At 41.1% G+C, this 22,511-nt stretch overlaps 1 long non-coding RNA gene across 1 annotated transcript in view; it reads left to right on the top strand.

Annotated features, from left to right (window-relative positions):
• Positions 1 to 21,437, top strand: part of LOC136791127 (uncharacterized) — a 106,497-nt gene extending 85,060 nt beyond the window's left edge. Inside the window, exon 3 of the long non-coding RNA XR_010832473.1 lies at positions 17,135 to 21,437. This is a non-coding gene — a long non-coding RNA (uncharacterized lncRNA). The remainder of the gene's footprint in view (positions 1 to 17,134) is intronic.
• Positions 21,438 to 22,511: the final 1,074 nt, after the last annotated feature.

Below are 22,511 nucleotides of genomic sequence, written 5' to 3'. Positions count from 1 at the left end.
AAAGGCAGCACTATGGCCATGCTGGGAAGCCGACAAGATGGGCACTGTTAGCGTGAGCTGGGTGTGATTAGAGGGGAGGCCGACAGATGACACTGAAGGTGAAAGACTCAAAGAGGGAACCAGTTTTGTCAAGAATACATGAGAAGTAGTCTTTATGGTGTGGAGTGTTACGGGATGTGCTGGTACCAGTGTAGATGGCTGCTTGTCTTTATTTTGTCTGGGAACTCTGACTTGCTCAAGAACCCTCATCCTTTACTGCTTGCAGTCTTTGCTTCAGGACATGGCTGTAGGAACATCCGTGTCGCAGTGAGTCTGCCCTTGAGGATTACTGTCTTGTTAATGGCAAATGCTCTGGTTCAAGGCATTGTGGAGCTTGAGGTAAATGGAATAGGTTGCCAGCTAAAATTTCTGAAGACTTGCACGTGAATTGCCCATTCCTGCCTTGTGACAGCAAAGGAAATAAGCACGGGGTTTAGTCCAGAGACCTTAGTAGTCCTGCCTTGCTGCCTCTCAACTCTTTGTCATGGCTCCTTCATGAAACCAAACAACTGCCTGAGTGCTTTTGGTCCTTTTCAGGATAAGGTTGAAATTGTTTTTCTGAAACAAAAGGAATTAGCACTGATTACAACTGTGATTTAGGAAACTTCATCTTAGCACCTCCAACTTGAGTCTGATGCCCACAGCAGGGTCAGTGTTTTGGGTATCTCTGATTTCCCCTCCAGCTGCCTTTACTGGCATTGAGATATCCATCCTTTCATTCAAAAGGTTTGAAATTGGCCAGTGGTTCAAAAATTATTAGCAGAGTGGGAAAACAGGATCGTAGGCATACCGGTAACTAATATATTTACATTAGCCTTGTTTTTGTAGGAAACCATGCTAAAAAGCCCTCACCACGTTGATATAACCTTTGATGGTGTTTGGAGGGGGCTAGCTCATTCTTTAAGTGCTGATTCATTCAGCACTGTTTTTAACTGTGTTGAAGAGAACTATGACAGGGTTTACAGATAACATAAAGTCACTAGTTTGAAACTTGGAGATGGGAGTGAAGAAACAGGAAGGAAATCTGAGCTCTTGTAGGTCAATTTTTTGGTTACATTGGCATTAAATCAAGAAGAGGAGGAGAAGGATTGTGCAACAAAAATCTGAGTCTTTTTTTCCTGGCTTGTCACTTTCTATTTATGGGAACCCAAAATGACCTGACTTCCTGGACTGAAAACAGTAGTGACATATCCTTAATGATAGTCTTTCACTTTTTGAGCCAGTCTCCACTACTCACCTGTGACATTTTTTATCAGATGTCAGAGCCCAGGCTGCAGTTGGAAGGGTGCTGGGAACTGTGACTGCATCCTGCAACAGGCAGAGCCCCAGATGTTAACAGAATTACTGTTGATGTTAGGGCTGACTCTGACACCTTCCAGTAAGTCAACATTCGGTGTTGCTCTCAGGCTCCCCCTCAACCTTGGCAGGAGCCGTATATAAATATTGTCACCCATTCTTCTTTTCCCAGTAATGCCTACAGAAAAAATAAAGCAGTGATGGTCAGCATGGGAGGGATTAGGGAGAGACATCATCAGTCCAGCTGCTGAGGTTTTTCTCCTTTGGTTGGCTCCTAAATTTAATCTGTCCCTGGAACAGCTCAGAACATTTTTTTCCCCCGTTCTGTTTTCATGCAGGCTGTACTGTGAGTGGTTCTTACCTATGCCCAGTTTGTATTGCTACAGGAACAAAACTATGAGCATGAGACATCAGTCGGTATTCTTCCTGCTCCTTAAAATTCATAGAAAGGTCCCCACTGACTTCAGTAGAACCTCATCAGGAGAGGAATCACTTTGAGCTGCTAAGTATTTTTATTATTTCAAAGGAGAGGAGTTTGAGGATGTATTAGCAAAGCAGAGGTTGCTAGCAGAAGACTGGATTTCTAGTACCTGAATAACCTGTTGAATACAGCGGTCTCTTGCTGAAATATGTAGTTTGAGGGAAAATGATTAAGCTCACCTAATAGCATGTGCAACAGACTCCAGGACCACTGACTGTATTTCATGTAACAGTACGAGAGGCTTTCCTTGCCTTTTTGCTCATTTTTAGGTAGTATGGAGATCACATGGTTCCTATTTTTTATTGCAGTGCCCAAGCAATTACTTTTACCATGGTTCACATTGAGTGCCTGCTGTAGGAAGCTTTTTATAGTTGTTCCGAATGTCTTCAAAGCGAAAACTTAAGTAACTTTCTTACAAGTCTTGACAAACTCCCCTGGGAAAGCAAAATTTCAGTTAGTAGCTGCCTATAAAACACAGTGTGATGGCATCAGCCATCTATCACCTGGATTTTTCAAAAACATAGTCGTCCCTCAGAAGTAAGATCTATTCCATTTCACATTCTTGCTCTCCTATCTTCTGGGTAACAGCAACCTGCTGGATGATGCAAAAAAGAATTAAGATTCATTGCTGTATTTTTTTGTGCATACAAATAATATACACGTAGGCATGGGATTATTTATTCATAGGTGTGAGGAAATCAGCTAAATATTTCAAGCAAAATTAACATTTAAAAATGCATGAAAAGTGATTATAATATTTAGTCCTACCAGAGGCATGTAACTCTAGTTTTCTTCCCCCTGAACTTTTTGAAAAAAATCCATTGCTAAAAGTGGAGCACCTACATATACAAAGGATAACTGGATATTAAATTGAAATAATTAAATATCCATTTCCATGGAAAAATAGATTGGAAAAAAAACACTGGTGGCTGAGCGTTTGTCACTTTCATGACCATTGAATAATCTGGAATAACTGAGGAACTTCGTAAGTCCTTGTGATGTTCCTGGTTATCCAAGAGGACTTTGCAGACTCTGCAGCAGTGAATTTACTTGAATCCGGATCTCCAGTGCCTAACACAACTATCGAGTTGTATGGCTGCACCAGTCAGGCTAAAGCATGGCTGAGTGCTTACAAGATTTTTGAGTCTTTTGCCTTTTACCAACCATCATTTGTTGCCCAACTTTCTGTAGGCATCAACTGAAGAAATACATTTTAAAAAGGAGTTTGAGTAAAGCTCATACTAAGTTCTGAGATTGCCTCTATTCAGTGCTCTATTGCAAGTGATATCTGAAAGCACTTTTCCGCTTCTTTCTATTTTGCAGTTCAGAAGTAAAGCCATTTCAAGGAAAAATGACTCAAATAGTCAACCAGATACTGTTATTCACATCAGTTAGGCACAGCCAGGAGACGCTGCTCAGGAAGTACAACACAGAGACTCAAATACCTATTGCAGTTAGAGGTCTGTCTGGGTCAAGAAGGAAGGAAGAGCTTTTCTTCTGCTTGTCTATGCATAGCCAGCTGCAAATAGTATATTGCAGCATTTTCATTACTTTAAGTAGCAGGAAGAGATTCATTTCTATTAAGTGAGTCTTTTCTGGGTGCATGTGACGAAGGTTATAGATTTTATTTGAACTGGAGATTCTTAAGATCTCCAGAGAAAGGTCTCGGTGCTTCAAACTTTTGCCTTACAGAAAAAGAGGCAGAAGAGGTACTGGGGATTTTTGAGGAGGATTTCTGTGATAGAGATTGTCTTCATGCTGGGTGTTCTGTATGACAGGTGATAACGACAGGGGACAACAGAAACAAATGAAATCAGAATAAGGATTTAAGAGAAAAAGAGGTCAGACAGCTCTTACATTTGAAATTGTCCGATTATTTCACCTTGTCTGATTATTTGTTCTGAGTTATTATCTTCTGTGTGCATGGGTAAGGATAATAAAGGGGAAATGCAGGCAGAAGACTGCCTATTTTTCCTTCTGGCTGGAGGCAAGTTTGGCCACAGAACAGAGAATGGGAAGTAGGTTGGTGAATGCTGATTGCAGCACTAGCAGGGGAGTTCTTCTGTTGGCTGGGGGCAGGAAGTTCCTCAGCCCACAATTGCTGGATGACAGCAATGCTCCTTTGTTTCCAGCTGAGGAATTTGCTGGTTGTACCACAGGCAGAATTTCTCAGATGAAATTTGCAGCTTCTGTGGGTGGAGAAGAATGTTTCAAAGGGCTAAACTGAGCCTTCTGACTTGTGACTCTGAACGGAAGGAGGGCACTTCAGGCCCTTTTATAATGCGCTCACTATATCTGTAGGCTTGTAAGGACCTGTCACCATGGAGCTAGCTGGTACTCCTTTGACAGATTTTCTTGAGACAATATACATTTAAGGTCCTTGGTTTTTAATAATCTCACATTTTTTTACATTATAGATCATATTTGCTAATTGATAGAAAAATTGTTGATTTTGTACAAACGACCTTAATACTCTTAATAAAATAAAATCAAGAAACTGTCTTTCAAGGTGAATGGATGCTATTGGTGTTGGATTAGCACTGTCCTCCTAACTATGGAAAAAGACTTTGAGCCCACGTTAATACTGTCCATGTTATGGTGGGGAGGCCTGCTTTGTGCTTTTGAGATCACTAGAGTGGCTGACACAATGTCTTCTGGTGGTGGCATACCCTTAGGCATAATACAGCTAAAGCTGGTGCTGGTGACAAGTTTTATGTAGGGATCTGAGCACTGTTTAGTTATGTCAACTGGAGATTATAATAGCTGTCCATTATTTGAAAGCCATATTTTGGACGTTCAGTGTCTACTGGACCTTGAGCTGTAGGCTGTAAGCTCCTGCAGAAGCATCCAAGATCCTGCTTATCCCATCTGCTCTTGTAAAGGTAAATGTGACAGTTCACTCTGGGGACAGACCTGACTTCCTTTGTCAGCTCCAGATTAGCCTAATGCGACTCATTTTTCTTGAATCTACATGCCGGAGGTGCACAGAGCGTACAGTTAGTTGAAGCAGCACGGCCAGGTCACTTCAGGTAGCTTCTTGTGGGGAGCACGCAGTGCCTGCGGCCTACAGGTTGTGCTTCGTGTCGGCCTGGAGCGTGGCGCAAGGCACTAGTTGCTCCTCTCATACCCTGAGTGATTCAGGGCTGGGTTCACGAATGCCTGCTTCCTTCTTGGCTTTTTGTTTATTTTATGCTACCACAGGATCGGTCCGATAGAAACCCACGAGCAGAAGCCAATACGAGTTGCAGGAGCCAGTCTGGAATGACTTCCTACTGCTGTGTGCCGGAATCATGAATTCCTGACGTTCCTGCCACCTGAAAAGGTTCAGCGGGGACTTCTGGAAGGAATTGGTTCAGAGTTGATTAAATGTATTTAATTAGATTGTGGTGATCCAGTATGCCTGCTATTCATGATCAAATCAGATGGCTTCAGGAAGACTGATGGCATCGAGTGGCTTGCATACCTTGGGACTCTCAGTGCTGCTAATAACTTCCTGAGAAAGTAACCATTCTTGATTGACTTTAGGAGGAGCTTCAACAACAACAACAAAAGACAACAACCACACCACCACCACCCAGCTGAATTAATCCACAATGCAAAATTTTACTTTTTTTTAATGAGGCCTTTATTTAAATTTAATTGTTCCCCACTACAGAAAAAATACTGATTATTTTATAAATGCCTGTAACGGGGCAGTCATTTTTTTTAAAAATAAGATTGTGTTCATGTCCCCTCCCCCCCCAACATAATGGGGTAATACCATGTGTCATTAATGAAGCCATGAGTAGAGTGCTTCTTTCATCAGTACACTACTGCTAGGCATGAAATGGTCTGTTTGGGATTTTAAGAGCCAAATGTAAATGTGCTTAATGAGACGCAAGGGGCTTGGTCTGTGGCGGGGAGAAATGGCTTTTAGCAGTAGATGCAGACAAAAGTATTGTCTTTCAGTCTACAAGAAGTCAAAGAGAAAAGGAAAAAGAGACTATGGTCCCAGATGGAGGAGGTGTCAGAATTTAGAAGGCTAAACAGCTGTAGCCTGTTTATGTGTTTTAATTCATTGTTAGAAGAAAGGAAATTAAACAAAAAATGGAAAACATTAAATCTTTTTTTAAAAAAGATCTGCAGTTGACCAAGACAGGCTACAAAAAGAAATGCAAAGTTTGTCAATTTATTTTATATAGTATAGATTTCAATTTGTTTATATGGAGTGCATCTAGAATACATTGAAAAATTCTTCTGAGTGGGTGTTGTAGGATAATACTCCAAATCACAGAAGGAAAATAAAATCATTCATATATCTCATGGTATCAACAATCTTGTGAGTTTCTGAAACTTGTTTTGAAGCTCCTAACTTACATGTGAGAAACTTCCTGCCATTGCCCACTGTTTCAAGTACTGATCTTTAGTTAGGTCAGCATTTTTTCTCAAAGTGTTGAAAAGTGGCATATTGCTGAACTTTAACAATGATGGTATTTGATACTGGCAAAAAAAAAAGGAAGCAAAAAGTAATTATGAAATATTTTTACTGGCTTCAACAATAGTTCTGCAATTCCAGTGGTTTAAATTGTCTCGTCATCTACCTTGGGGTTTGAATGTAAAACACATATCCACCTCGACAATTTTAGTATTTAAAAACAGGTATTGCTTTGCTGGCCTAGATGTTGAAAGCAGCATAATTGCACTCTTAAAAGCTGCTAGCTTTATCTTATTTTACAGGAGCCAACAAATCTTTTTTTCCCCTCCCTAGTTCTTTGGCAGTAAAGTTACTTAGACTCAGAAAATGACAATCTGAAGAGAAGGAACTGTTTTTCCAAACTATTCTGTCTTTAAGCAGAGCAGGCATCCTAACAGATGCAGTGATACTCCACTGTCTTGTCTCCCTGCTTGGTGGCTGAGGCCCAAAAGGGGACCTGGTCTTCTTCCCCTCTCCTCTCCTTTCTGCTTCACTTGCTGGTGACTGGGTGCTCCTTCCAATCACCTCTGGCACTCACCTGAGCCATGGTAAGCCAGGTCTTTTCTTTATTTCTATTTAATGAAGCTTTATTTTGGTTTTCTGAACTGATTAACTCACGCCAAAGAAGCACTGTGCCCCCTTGTCTGTGACCTGCTAGCCAAGATGGCTGTAACATCTTAGTGGTGCTATGTCAGCTTTATGTTTAAGTACAACTTTTTGCTATAGGCCTTTGTACATACTAGAAGATAATGTTGCTGAATGCCCAAAAACCGTGGCTGGGTAAGACACTGTGAGGCCGTTTTACTTCAGTGTTATGCATGCTTAAACCTCGTGAGAGTGCTGGGGTTGAGCGGAGTTAACCAGGCCGCTTTCTGCAGAAGTGTCTCTGACTCAGTAAAACCCTTGTAAGCTGTGCGTTCCTCGATGGATTTTCAAGAATAAATGTTAGACAAGCACCTTCCTTCCTCTCTCTGTGAGGAACTGAAGACAAGGCAAAGATCTTTCGGTGTATACCAGCAGAGTATCTTCCACTCCACAACCAGTGAGGACGGAGCCAGCCCCAATCTCCTCTAGTGCTGTTGACAGAAAGCTCCCGGTTAGGTGTGCGACATTTTCTCTACATGGCACAGGCGTGTGTCAGACAAAGAGAAACAGCGAGGAGAGCCGACCGCAGCTTACGATGGCTCTCGCCAGGCTCGCAGATGCCGTGGGTCTCCTCCAGACGATTGTCACTCACTCGCTGTGAGCTCTGCAAACCTCTGCCAGGACCGGGGCTGGAGCGGGAGCTGGGAACTCAGGCTGGAGCGATACTTCATCCAAACGTACACACAGAGCACTTCAAGCGTAACAGAAACCTCGTTCCCTGCTTGGTTTTGTACAGGAAAAAAATACAATTCTGAAAAGCCTCTGACTGTTGTTTTTCTAACAAGTTAAGCAGATGGATTGGAAATAGTATTTACTGTTTATTTCCTCGACATATCAATATGTGAGGAGCCAGTATAAATTATGGTTTGACTGCAAACAAACCAACCCACGCCAAAGCAATAAAGTAAACACTGTTGTATTTTGTTTCAAGTCAATATTATGGGGGTTTAGATGGCTGTTGTTTCTGTTTTGCCTGGCTATCTCCGACTAGCTGAATTTCAGGCCCTATAATTGAAAAAAATTACGGTTTAAAAGACTTAGTGGAAAATAGGTTTAGTAACTATTCCACTGAATATTAGAAGCAGTAACTTCAGAAGGTATAGGTGTTAGCAATGAAAACAGTATTTCTGTCAATTTCAGAACTATTTAACTTTTCACAAGAAGAACAAGAGTGAAGTCATCACCAGGCACACTCTGACGATGAGGTTTTATGATACAACAGTCTGCTCCTACCTCTTTTCCCTGGCTTCATGCTCGTGTTTTTTCTGCCTTGACCATTCAGGGAGCCAGCTGAGGGCCCTGAAACCGCAAAAGGTTGACACAACCAACAAAATGGATGGCTTCTGCCCGTTTAGCACCCCCAGCTGGCTCATTCTGAAGGCAGACCAATACTGGCAGGCAGCCAGGTGCCAGGGCGAGGAAGGGGATGGGGACATCCCATGGTGTGCACGCAGCGGGATGGAGTTGCACCTTTGGGCAGAAATGGGCCATTAAACTGGCTCAACTGAATTATGTCCTCGAATTGCTCGAACTCAGCATACTAAGAAATAACAAGCAGAGTAAAAACCAGCGTAGCCTGCATGTTACTCATTTAACATGTAGCTGGGCAGATTAGCTAAGATGTTAGACTTCTTGACCAATCTGTCTGACCGGCATGTACTTCCAGCTGTAGTTTTCCAAACAGCATATTGTGGAAATTGAGAACAGATGAAACAAGGGAATGTTAAAACAGTGAATTGAATATGCTCCCCAAATTATTCACTTATTTCAACAAACAAGAATCACATTGATGTAATATATGACTGGTTTCAATGCTAAAAGCATATCAAGAGCTGGAATGTACTTACGTGGCTAGACAGTAAATATCTTTGAGTCCTTATAATCCATTAAATTGTAAGAGTATGTCTGCTTGTCTAAATGGAAGGAGACACATCTCTTCTCTGTACCACTGTCATTTACTCCTCCACTTCCTGATTCTTTGGCCTTTTTTTTTTCTTTTTTTTTTCTTTCTTTTTTTTTTCTTTTTTTTTCAGTAGGGCTTCTTTTGTGTTTGTGAAACTACTGCTACTCCTGCTTAAGTTGTCCACTGCTCCTGAAAGCCGAGTTAAAGCACTGTACAAATTCTTGTACTGATGGATATAGCTTTTTCTCTGTGAGTTGCCACTTCCAGAGTCAGAGGATGGCCTACTAAAGATGGGGCTGAGTGATGCGAGGCTGAGCTACTCTTGCTGTACATTGCACTGAAGCTATTTGTTCCACTTTTGATCACAGATTTTGATGTTTGCCTTCCCCTTGTTGCCTAGAGTTGCACATGAGCTCCACAGAAACGACTGGTTTGCAAAGTAACTTTCTGTAAGAACATTGAATGTTCTTATATCCTCATCTGCCAAAAGTTTTATGACCAGGTAGATGCAGTTCCAATGTGTTAGCCCTCTTGTTAGCTTCAGATAGTCATCATTTAAACCAAAATGCAAGAAAAGGATTTTTTTTTTTTTTTTTTTTTTCCCCAGTCTCCCACAAACTCCAAGATTTGAAATTATTGCTCTGAAATGTATGATGTGTGATGCTTTCTATCAGGTGATGCATTACAAGATTGCTTGGGATTTAGAAAGCCTTTGTCCTATGCAAACATTGTTTCTAGAAAGCTAATCAACTGGCTAGTGAAAATCAGTGCAAGGCTTGTTCCTCAGGCTGACCGTGCAGTGCAGAGGGTGTGAACTTTAGTGAGCTAATGGTGCTCAGCGTTGCTAGGGAGCTCTTGTGATCCTGTTTCATGAGTAGCTGTTTTGAATGACTGGAATTCTTTTATCTTAACCTCAGCTAAGAAACAGAAAAGAAAACCAGACTTTTTGCAAAATCCTAAACAATGGACGTGGTTGTAGAAGTTTGTCATGACAGAGATGACAGAGAAGAAACTCATGTTTCCTCTATGTTTCCAAACCTGTCAAACCCCAGTCTTTCCCTATGAATCTGGTTCACTGGCTGTCTGCGATTATTCATTGCCTGACAGTTTTTGTGTCCTAGCACCTGTCCTGTGCTGCAGTTCTGAAAAGGAAGCTTAGGCAGGAGAGGCGTGCTGAATGCCATCCCTTGCTCGTTGGTGTGAGGTTTAATATCAACATTTCTGTGCCCCTAGCGCATGTCATTCTTTACCTCTAAGAGAATGGAGTTTGGATACGCCTTCTGCAGGGCTCCTAGCTGTCCAGTTTTTGGAGCCAATCTCTTTGGCTCTTTGACAGGCCACATGCAATCACCTCTTGTGCTTGATTGAAATATTAGAAAGTCATTAATCCAAATAGCAAAATACTTTTAAGGCCACGGCCAAATCTGAAGTCTGATGACTTTTTACACCCCTAGTGTTTAAATTTCACATAAATAATATGAATTGACATGTATTGTTAATGCAAAATTATATATGGGATTAACATGTGTGGTTTATTACAAACCAGACATCATCTCTCAGTCACTTGGGTGGTTAGTAATGTTATGAATTGACTGACCACTAAAACCAACTGTATGAAAGAAAACATGTCTTATGCATAAATGTCAAGGCAACATACTAATGGTTTATATTACCAAAATTGTGAAAACTTGAAACTTCAGAATGGGCTACCTAGTGTTTACTTTGAAGTCTGGAAGAATTGAAAAATACACATATTTGAAGTTGAATATCAGAAATCTAAACAGCTTTTAAAGTAGTTTCATAATGGAGCTGTTTTAATTTTCCCCTGCCTAAATGAAATCCTAATACCTAGGGCCTCAAGGCTGTGTAGCTGCTATTTTCAGAGGTGCTGAGTGCATACAGCTGCTGTTGACTTCCCTTCATGCTCTGGGTGTTCAACACTTCTCAAAATGAGTGCATACAGCATCTGCTGCTACTGCTGAGTACCGGAGTTCCAGTAAAAATGGCTGAGAATTTTCTGTCACATTTCTATAGTACCCAGTTGAGTTGTCCGGCACACGTAATGCTCTGCTGTGGTGGTTAGAGGGTACTTACGGATTCACTGTGTATGAGTACCGTGGTCAGCCTTGACTCTCAGACCCCTCTTCTGCACCGTGACGTATCTGTGCAATGCGTACCCCTTGCGGCCTTCTCAAGAATGTTACCTTGTTTTCGCACTGATAAGTTAAAAGTTTTGATAGAAGCTGGAAAAAATCTGCTAAACTTTGAGAATTTTGCTCCAATTTGTTTGAATCAGATGCAGAACTTAAACACGAGCAGGGTCAAACCTTTCTCATCCTCCAAAAACTAAAGTACTCGAAAGACAGCTCCCAGATCTGTTAATTCAATATTTATTCTTCAGCTGAGGTGCTCAAGTAGGTCTTAGGTAGATTACTCTGTTGAGCTCACGAAACTGAAGGTTTTGTGTTTTCCATGATCATTCCCTAACATCTACTTAAAATAGGTTTCCATTTGCTGAAACAGCGACTTTTAAGTATTTCACTCCAGTCTGTCACTAGGACTTTGAAAACTCCTGAATAGTGGGAATTGCTTTACATCAAGGGAGAGTGGGCAATTATTTCAAAGCTTTCATTTTCACAGGCTGTTACACTGCTGCAAATTAACAATTGCTGCAAGCTGACTTGTAATTTAGGATATATGCTATGTACACTTGTAGCTGAACAAAACTCACCAAGATATATGAAAACGATCATGCAGCTATGAGTGATGTGTATGTCGAGACTAGAAAATGTTGGGTTATTTCCATCCGAAATACCACTGTAAATGTGCATCGGTAGTCTCCAGTAAGACAAGGTGGGTTGAACATTAGTTGCTACTTTCAGAGCTGCTCAAGAGCTTATTCGGGCAAGAAGACATGAGCAACTGTCTCCCTTCATAGCCTTTGAAATATAAAACTGAGAACTCAGACCACCAAGAAGCATTAGGTGCGACAACTAATGGTTACAGCAGTATAGTCTTCACGCTTTCCGTGCATGAGTTGTGATTCTTCATTAAATATCTGTCAAGTAGCAGAGTTTACTTTGATACTGCAAATTTGAATACCTTAGACTTTTTGTTCTTTTGTTTAAACAGGCAAGTAATAAAAATAACTGCTTTCATTGTTGGTTCACACCTTGGGGATATAGTGCTAAAGTCTTTGTTATCGAGAGGCAAGAGAATTTCTTGCTGCTCATACAAATATAAAAGAGCAAGCAGAAATTTATTTATAGAGATACAGTATTGCACATTTCTTAACAACAGATTAAAGGGACTGTTGGTTATTTTGTTCTGCAATGAATGTTTTACTAAGTATGAACTATCTATTTTCTTTCCAAATATCAAAATGTGGAGAAAACAAATGTTTAGCAAACCAAGCCCTGAATTATATTTCAAACAATTCTGTGGGAAAATGTGTCTTGCATTCACAGCAGGCTCTGCTTGCACTGCTGTATTCATGTATCATGGGAATCCTAAGCAAGCATGGCAAAACAGGCAGAATAAGTGCAGATTTGTAGAAAACTACCAGAAAAATTGAAGCATCACTCTACTAACAGTGAATAAAATACATCATACATAGCAGAGTTGTAGTTTTCACACCATAGGATCAGCCAGTGAAGCAAAGACCTACAGTCCACTTCTTTTATCACCACTTTATTTTCCCACCAAGTTGGTAGGAAAAGTGCTGCAGCCACTCCTAGACAGGACAGGTACACCCAGGCTGCTGTAACTGCTGCGCTCTGTCCTTCCCACTGAGCTTCCCAAGGTGTATTTTTTGAGGTTCTGTATCACTCCCGGCAAAGAAAACTTGCACTCTGATGCAATAAAGTCTTTCTTGAAGTTCCAACACAGTGGATTTGCTCCAGATTGTCCCAAAGTCACAAGAGCAAAACACTAGCACAGCTGAAACCCAAGTTGTAACGCCTTGTTGGGTGACTTCAGGCACTGTATCTGCCTGAGTCTCAGGTTCCCCATCTGTTAATCTTTGTTCAAGATCTTCTTATGAAAACCATTGTCATGCTTTCTTCTGGGACTGTGAATGCTTTTCCTATGGGAAATCCTGCAATGTTATATATGTATTCATCACAAAATAGGAACAAAATCCAAAGAGATATGCATTTATTTTAGTACTGATAGTAGCATTATTGGTTGGAAAGCACTAGAGTCTGGTATTTTCAAAAACAAATAAAAATAAAAGGGATTGCTTAAGAAGCTTGTGTTCAAAGACTACAGCTCACAGGGCGCCTGTGCGCTTTGAACAGTTTGCTTGTAAGAAAATCCTCTGAACCCATTAGACTGCTGCTGCTTCAGAGCACTGTGGAGACTTAATTAAAGGTTCAGGAGAGAAAAGAGGATGATGAAAGTTTTATAACCATAGGCTAATATTTTTGAAAACCATTACTGTTTTTTAACTTGTGGAGGACTTGGAAGGTGCAACTAACTTCTCGATCACTGCCAGGATTCACCTGCAGGTTCCTGTGGGATTTCCATGTTCACGGAATGAGGTCCTGAACATTTCAGCTGCATGGCTCATACATGTTTGTGTATATTAAAGGGACTGGGTTAAAATGAGCTTTAAAGCTTAAAAAAAAAAAAAAATCTAGGTAAATCTGTGAGTTCTACCACCAAAGTACTTCCATTTGTTTCTTTTACATTTCAATCTATTGTTACATATATTTCCTATTAAAAAAGCGTGGGTATAGCCTAGTTTTGTATTCAGTTCCATAAATAATCACCTTTTGCATGTTTATCTTGTAGTATCAGTGCCATAACCCTTACTTTTCCGGGCGCAACTTGTGCTGCTGTGTGGATTTGGGGTACTTTGTGGTGCGTGCTGCTCGATTACTCTGATTGCTCTGCGCTGCTTTGATCTGCCAAGCAATGGCAGGAAATAGATGTCCCAGTTACATTTTGTATAGGGGAAATTTTGTCTGCAGGTTGCATTGTGCGCTGCATGTCCGCCCGGGCCCACGTGTAGCCTGAACGGCCAGTGGGCAAGATGTAGTATGTCCAGAACCAGTGGCTTGGAGTTGTGGACTTTGGGACGGAAGAGGAATTCAGCCATGAGCCCCGCAGTGATCTTGGGTGGTGCTGGGCTCAGCTGCCCCACACCGAGGGGAACGTGGTCATGGGCACGGACAATGTTTAATATTTGTTATGGCCTCCACGTCCTGTCTTAGTACCCTGACAGAATTTCAGCCTTCGTTTAAAACAAAGCTCTCAGTCTTCTGAGCTGCAGGAGGCAAACTTGGAAACGTGGGCCCAGCTGTCGAAGTGCCAACCGCTTGTCACTTGCAATCTCGCTACCTAAATGCGGAACAGAAAACAGCGTTAGTTAGACCTGGCTGGGCGGTGCTTTTGTGTTCCACCGCTCTTCTCTGATAACAGAGGTGTCCTTTTGTTTCCACACATGAAGTGATGTGTTACTCAGCCGTTTCTGACCCTAGCGAGATGAGGAACTAGTCGGATCGGTGTGTGTGTGAGCGCCTCATGACTATGTTCCTTCCAGTTGGGTCAAACAAGACAAATTTTAGCTCTTAAGCGCATGGCTAAATTTACCCAGTTCTGCATACTTGATTTGGCAAAACCATATGGACTTTTTGATACATTCCTCAGCTCTCTTCTGAATCAGTTTCCAGAGTCTATATTCACGGCTCGTACCCACTGTTCAGTAGGAGGTGTAGAAGAGCGGCGCCTATTTCGGGCGGCAGATTTCCCGCGAGCGTTCTTGCCTCGGGCCAGCTCCTGCCGAAGCTGCCGCCTGAGCCTGCCGAAAGGGCCGGCCCCGTCCTCCCGCCCGCGCTCCCCGCAGTGCCTCGGCTCGGCTCCGTGCCCCAACACTGTTTTTTTTCTCTCCCCCTCACACTGAGCTTGTTGGAGCCGAGCTCTTGGGCCTGATCCGGAATCGCCTCTGCGATCAGGGAGTGCGGCCGGAGGTGAAAAAGAAGAGTTGAGGCACCAGGGGGGTCTCGGGTCATCTTTAGCTAACTGCAGCCACGCATTGGGTTTGGGTTTTGCTGTGGCTGGTACAGAAGAATGGAAAATTCCCTCTCAACCAGTTAGGCAGGATTTCCACAGGAAAAAATTATATTTGCTAAACAGAAGCTGTGAAGCAGCTGACGGATCAATCCCCAGTGATACGCCTGCAAATCATCCTGTGGGATGTTGGGTGTTTAAAGCACATCCCGTCCCTGAGCAGTTTGCCCTGAGGATGGCAGCTGGGGACGTCTCCACGCTGCCAGGTGGGACACCAGTGGGACCCGCGCCGAGGCCGTGGGTTCCTCGCTCAATAACGCACAGCGCTTCGCACGCGCCGGTCCCCGTGAGTAGTGGAGCAGTAGGAAGAGGCTGGCAGAGAAAGAACAACTGTGAACTGTTCAAAAAATACACGGCCTCTATTTTTCAGATGCTGTGACTGCGTGCAGATCCTTGTAATTGTTTAAATATATTTTTTACTTTTTTAAAGACATGTTTATAGTGCAAGTATTTTTTTTTCCTTCTATCGGTGGCTTTAAGAATACATTATTTGTATCTGAAAGGAGTGAACTCAGCCCAGAAGGTACAAATAATATATTACTCTTAATCCGAGGGCTGCTAGAACTCAGTAAGGTTTTACATTAGAGCTAAGACAATCCAAAAATTAGCTGATAAAAAATAATAATATATATAGTCATCTTTTTTTCTCCCGTTCCCCTGACCGTGTGATCCTGCTGCAGGCTCAGTGGGTCATTTGCCCTGTGGTGAGCTGATTCAGGGACTAAATTGGCAGAAGAGTACTTGGTGCTTTTTGTGGAGCTGGTTCTCTGCTATCTCGTTTTCTGAACTGATTCACCACAAAGCGAGACAAACTCCAGCGCCGGGAGGGGAGAAGCAGAGGGTGAGCAAAGGAGGGGAGCCAGCATGACGACACCTTCCAGTTGCAGCGAGCTTTTAGATTGACTTAACTGTAATTGAAAATAGCACTCCTAAAATTTTAGAGTCTATTAAAGCCATTTTATAATTTTTGGTGGTAAGGCAAATCTGCAAAAATACAATTTTCTTCATTGGCTAATTGCCTAAATAAGTACAGAAAATCTAACTGAACTCGTGGGGGTTAAAGTTGTGCATGCGTCAGTGTTTTGGCAGGTTTAGTAAGAACACTGATATGCAGGTCTGTTTTTTTCTTTTAAGTCAGAATTGTCGGCATTTTTTCAGTTCAGTGTCTAAACTGAAAATGTAGACACAATTAAGTTAGAATTGAATGCAATATTTTGTTTCACATAAAATATTTTGGTTTGAGCTTTTAAATACTTTCCAAGTTTCAGGTCTCCTCTGCTCTGCTATAAAATTCAGTCTGAACTCGCAAATACTTTGTTTACTCCAGAATCTTTGTTTTTGGAATATAAACTATGCATTTTTGCTGCCAGCTATAGCTTTTAATGCAGGCTTATGAAGCTAGGCCACTTCCCCTACCATACGCTCGCAGTGAGTCAGGACTGCGGGTGGAACTTGAGTTTTGTCATTGCCAAGAATAAAAACACTCTGCTTTATCAGAGCAGAAAACATAAGGGCATCGTTTTTTATTACAAAAAGTGCAAAACTGTGGTTCAGCATTTTCGCGTTTTCTTATTACCGACGCTTCTTCGTTTTTCAGATTAAAAATATTCAGTGCACACATCAGCTTAAAAGCACTTAAAACCCATCGAAGTGCAGCTTGATATCCCAGCGTGCTGCCTGCTTTGGCCTCATCCAACAAGACACCAAGACACTCAACCACGTTAGTCATTGCCGTGGTTTCAAAAGTGAGTGCCTCTTGCTTTGTGGGTTCAAACCCAAAGAAAGCTAAACTTGCAGAAGATCTCAGAGAAGTCTTGTATCCGGTTGGCTGAACTGACAAATTTTCTGGAAATTCCCCCAGAATCTGGGCTAAAATTATTTCTTTTTGATGCTGAAATCACAGCTGTGACAAATATTCAGCCTTATCTATGATTCATGCGTTCTCTCAGAATGGGAAGTGTTAGAGTAGCACAATTTAGTAACTTTTGTTTACTTCCCCCTAGTTCAGCATTTCTAATTTAACACGTTTTCTCCAGAGTAGGTTATCTATAAAACAAACCCATTTTACCTACCTGTAACTGAAGCTTTGCCATTTGTTCAACCATTCTTTTCTGGCTAGTTATAAAATATTCAGTTTCTTGTAATATCACCAAGTAGGGGAAAAAATTCTATATTAAAGTTTGCAAAATTCATTTATAATCTTGTATCTTTTTTTTTTTACATAGAGCGTATTTTCTCATTTCAGAACATTCTGCAATTTACCTGCAAAATGGAATTACTGTTTATGGCTGTTAGCAGTTGCAACATTTCTTTACGCCCGGTGACCCCCATTTCCATGTGCCCAGCTCCCAGAAGGTAGGACAGTATTTTGTACTTTTGGTTGTACGCTTTCAAGTCTCATATCTGCTCCCCACTGATACTGAAAGAGGGTTCGAGACCTGTGTGCCTATTGTGCCCACTTGTCCCTTTCTCCTTGGATTAGAAGCACATTGTTCATGTGCAGCCTCGTGCCCTGCTAATAGCTTAATTTGTTAACTTTTTGATCTATCAAAACGTATAACCCCTTTCTGCAAGCACTTGAAAGTCATGCTTCCTGTAATTTTTTACTTTTTGGTTTCTTCTAAAGCATTTCAACATATTAGAAAGTAAAGATTGATTTTCTCCATGTAATAGTTGTTTCTTTGGTGATATGCTTTTGATATGTTTGAGAAAGAAATCTCGGTGGTCTTTCATGCAATTAAATTCAAAGTAGCTGTGGGGATCTTGAAATGAAAATATATTTCACTGTGAAACTGTCATCCTAACCAGTCACTTCAGATAAATGCTTGCTGTTCTCTCTCCCTTGGTATAAAATATAGTATATTTTAAAGCAGAGATTTTTCTTTTCTGTCTACCCTCATGGTCATTAGAAAATTGTAAATGAAAACTTGTTATGTTGAACAGCTGGTAATTGTATTTAAAAATACCATGTTAAAGCTAATGAATTAAGTAGGTAACACGATTAAAATGTATATACTGAGAGGGCAAAGCGGTAACAGAGCCACTCGTGTCTTTGCAAGAACAGCTGAGTACACGCGAAAATGCCTAAGAAAAAAAGAGTTTTGCTTGCACATCCTTTCCATAAGTGTGACTTATTTTAGTAGCTTGCAAACCTACGCTGTTAAAAGTTATATGGTACCACTTGTAAGAGATTTTTCAAAACGCTGTGCATTAGAGGGATTTTCTTGAATTAAATCAACTCTTGTTCTCCTGCGTACAGCAATGTCCTTTGTCCTTTTATTTAAGTGAATGCACTTCACAGTGGAGTACAATGCTGTTCATCAGTATTTAGCTGAGGTATTAGCACAAAGAACAAACCTGTGGCTGGTTTTATGTGGGACGTATCTTTTATGTGAGGAGAGGAAAAGAAAATAAATAATTTTCAAAAGGGTAGTTTATAAATGTTGGTCCTTCTAGCGAAATACTGAAAAGCTCAATCAGAGGTGAAGGATTCAGGTCTTCACTTCGTGCTGTGGTGCCTCAAGCTTGCACCCTGTAGGGTTCCCCTCGGTGAAGGATTTTTAGGAGGGTGTCATCACCCCAGGCAGCAAGACTGAGAGTTGTGCTTCCCCATTCCGCTTGTCATTCTCCACCAGAGCAGAATCTGGCTCCACGCTCTTTCTTTTTGATGTGGAACTTGAAGCTGCTTAGAAAACATGTTATTCTACATTTGACTTTCCTTTTTTGGGTACTGCAAACTGTGTTTTTACATGCATTTGCATGAAATTTTTAGTCGAATTTAGATTTTAAGGGGAAACTTTCAAGGCAACTTAGTATTTTGTGAGTCAAAACTGAGTTTGAAACTAGTTGCGATTGGAATGGTTGAGATCACATGAGATTTTTCAAGTCAAAGATAGCTTCATTTGTCCAAGAAATGTTTTTATGTGGTTTCTTGGGGGGAATGGTAACTTCCGATGAACTGTTTAGAAGGGACCCAGGGTCAAAAAGGCTGATGTTCCAGTATTGCAGCCTCCAAACATATTTTCCAGCTGAAGTAAATAAGTATTGATGATGAATAAAACACCTTTGCAAGAAGTGTCTGGAACAGGAGGCTTCAATGCCTAGAAGTTTGATATTACTCCCCAGCACAACCTCCTCTGCTATGGCTTCAATGGGGCAGGGACGAATTCTGCTAGCCCAGACACAGTGTAGAGGAGCAGGTTGCCCGTGAAATCTTCTCATGCTGTAATGTAGAGAGTGATGAGCTGAGCCAAGAGGAAGGGAAGCAATTCAGTTTCTGGTCAGTCCTGGGTGCAACGCTCTTCTTGGGGCTGCTGCTTTCCTGAGCTGCTACACTGGGGTGCACCAGGTGCCCAGCATCGGATGTCGCAGAGGTAAAAGCTGTTGGGGTCTCACTCTCTGCACACATGAATACAGGGTGCTGTGCTCTTTCTGGCATGGCATGGGCTGTTCTCTCACCTTTTGGGTTGTCTTGTAAGGTTTTGTTCTTGCTTCTGATATGCATGACTTCTGTTGTATGAGAGGTGACTGCTTTTTGAAAATCAAGCTTTATGTGGCCTCCCTACTTAAGCACCCCAAATCCTAAGCTAATGCAACTAGGTAAGGAAGTGACATTAGAGTGACTCTAAAGCCACTCAGCCAAAAAATCATGGATGCTGTAAGCAGAATGACGTGGATCCTTTTGTTTATATTCAAACTCCAAGGTCTGTATGGAGAAAGCAGTCTGTTTTTTCATTGATAAGACCCATAAAGATTTCAGATACCTTACAGTGGCTCCTCACTTTCCATTAGCTTTTACCATTATGCTGAAGTCTACTGAAGGTGGCTAATTGGTGTGTGTGTAAAGAGCAGACTGAATAACCCAAATAATACCATAGAAACAGTGGAGACCCGCAGGCTCTTCGTAAGCCTACAAACACAGCAGTTGAACTCCTAGGCTCTGGAAACTGTTTGGTAATGATGTTCCCTAGGTCAGTATCAAAATAATAAGCTAGGTGTGGTGGATTTAGATTCTCTCTCTGCTATTTTTTCTCACAGTCAAGGAAATGCTCTTTTTTGTACGTGAATACTTTTTTTTTTTTTTCTCTTCATTTTAAACATCGGGGTGTTCGTCAGTCACTGATATTATTATGACTACTTTGCTTCAGTCCGCCTTTAATACATTTTTGACAAGCTTTTCTTTGAAGATACTGTCAGTGGTCTGTCTGTCAGCTGTAAGGTGGGCAGTAGATGGCATTTGCTGTGTCTGATTCTGGACTAACATTGTCTGAATGGCCAGAGGCAGGCCAGGCATAGGGGATGAGTGATGAGCTCCCATTTAAGCCTTTTTACCAGTGACAGAACTAATTTGTGTATTTCTTTTCTCTTCCAGCCATCAGTTTTTATTAAGCTGATAGAAACTCATATCTGTGAGATGTCTACCTGGCTTTCAAATTTGATTAAAATTGGTCAAAAAGTTATTGGACAAAGGAAAGATGGACAGTACGATCACATAACTCTTTTTCATTATCAATTGAAGCCAAGATGCTGCATTATAAAACTGTGTCATGCATTTGTGGGAGATACTTCTATCTCTTATAAAGCATTTGTCTAGTCTATATTTGCAATTAATGGCAGCCATATAAGCTATTAGCATTACCAGTAGCTTGCAGTGATATTTTACATCACCTGAAAACCGGTGATGGAAAATAAAGAGGAAAATCTTGCAGAAGTAACGGGTTCTGGGAGGAATAGGGACAGTGTAAAAATTGTAAGGCCCAAATGTTAGCAAGGCTACTAAACTTGGAAGACATTAGGTAGTTTTCATACTGTTATGCACAGAGCTTCCTAATAGTTATTTCTCATGGATCTGCAAAATACAAAAGACTTTAGGTTAAAGGAATAGTAATGAATCATTTATGAGATATTATCTACAAAGATGGATTGGTTCCATCTGTTACAGTAATAAAAATAATAATGCTTAGCAATTACATAAATGCTTTACAGGTTTTCAGTGTGCATCACAAACATTAATCTAAGATCTAGCCCATAGCACAGTCTTTAAGAGCTTGTAAAATGGCTTCAGCTTATATATACTGGCTTATTTCTTTATTTTTAACGAGGAAATTTGTTGTATTAGAGTTTTTAAACTGGTTTAGAAAATTGAGTTGTAGTTTCTTGGTCTATGATGCTATATGAAGATAGCCACAAAATTAGCTTCTTTTCCTTCTGTTAATCTAGGTTGCTGCAAATGTCCATTTAAAATACAGCTCTGAAGGCAGGTGTTCATTAACATACAAATGATAGAAATGTCTTCCAAGATGCACTATTTGCATTATCTCGTAGTTATTTGTTAATCTCATTTTTTTTTCTGTCTTGTAAGCAGCTCACTGATTGAAGGCCGCTGTATTCTAAGCCACAGTGTAGTCTGATAGAAGTTGTGCTATGTCCATGTGTTATATTTCATTTCACATAGGATCATGTTACCTGAAAGAAATAACAGCTTTTGTTCAATCCAGGGTGAAATCGGATATGTAAGGTAGTGGTTTCCCATAAAACATGTTTTAGATGCAGCCTAATTCATCTAACAGTGTGAATTATTAGCTTTAATTTTTTCTCTCAAGTTTCTAATTTAAGTTCTTGAAAAAAAGCCATGATAAGTTCAAGCAAAAAGAAGAAAAAAGTATGGTTTTTTTTTTTTTTGATGTGCTCCCTAGCAGACAAAGGTCTGATGAAATAGACAAGATTTATGGCAAATGCAGTTTAATGGATAGTTATCCTTATTGATATTTTGAGTATGTCTGTAAGTCATATAAATACATAGATCAATGTATATTACACCTGGGGTAAGTACATATGTAAGTGTCTTGAAGTTGGACTCTTCGCTGTGTAACCTGTGACCTTGAAAGATAAGGTGCCATCTAAGCTACTGCCCCGTAAATCTGTTTATCTATATACGTCATAGATTAGGCATGGGCTTTACAGTAAGACTTGACTGAAACAAGTGACATTAATTCCATTAACTGTGGTCAAAAGTAGTGTGTGTACTGACGGATCGAATGAGGAGGATCACATATCTCTACCTAGCCGATATTGACTTTGGAAACATGAAACACATTAGATTATGCTGGGTAATAGAAAGGTTTTAATACAACTAAACCAACCATTTCCCAAAACAAGATATAATTTCCTTAAACAATATTCTGTTAACTCATACCTAATGAGATTATATAAAATGGACGAAAAACCCCCAGCATTTCATACACGCAGAAAGCGATGGGTTCCGTTTAGTCATGCCCGAGTGCCGATAATCATTTATGAAACAGAGCAACAGTTTGTTATCAGTGCTAACTCTGCCCCTTTAATCATCAATGGCCTGGAAAGCAGTTCCCTAGTCTCATTACCCAGGCTATCTGGGTTAGTGTTACAAAGCATAAACTGCGCACGGAGGAAGCGATTAGCAGTGCAAAGTCGATCTGGCTGGGTAACTCCCAGGTGCCGCGGGGTGTGCTCCGCTGCTCGCCCTCTCCGAAGCTCCCCGTGCCGCTCCACGCTGCCGCTGGCCTGGTGGCCTCCCCTGCACCTTCCCCTGGGTATCCAGTTGCCTCTCCAGCCCTTCTCTTGAGGTTTCCTCAGCTATCGGA

Source organism: Anser cygnoides, chromosome 6 (assembly GCF_040182565.1).
Source record: "Anser cygnoides isolate HZ-2024a breed goose chromosome 6, Taihu_goose_T2T_genome, whole genome shotgun sequence".
Classification (NCBI taxonomy): Eukaryota; Metazoa; Chordata; class Aves; order Anseriformes; family Anatidae; genus Anser; species Anser cygnoides.
This window is presented reverse-complemented; position numbering and strand designations above follow the sequence as displayed.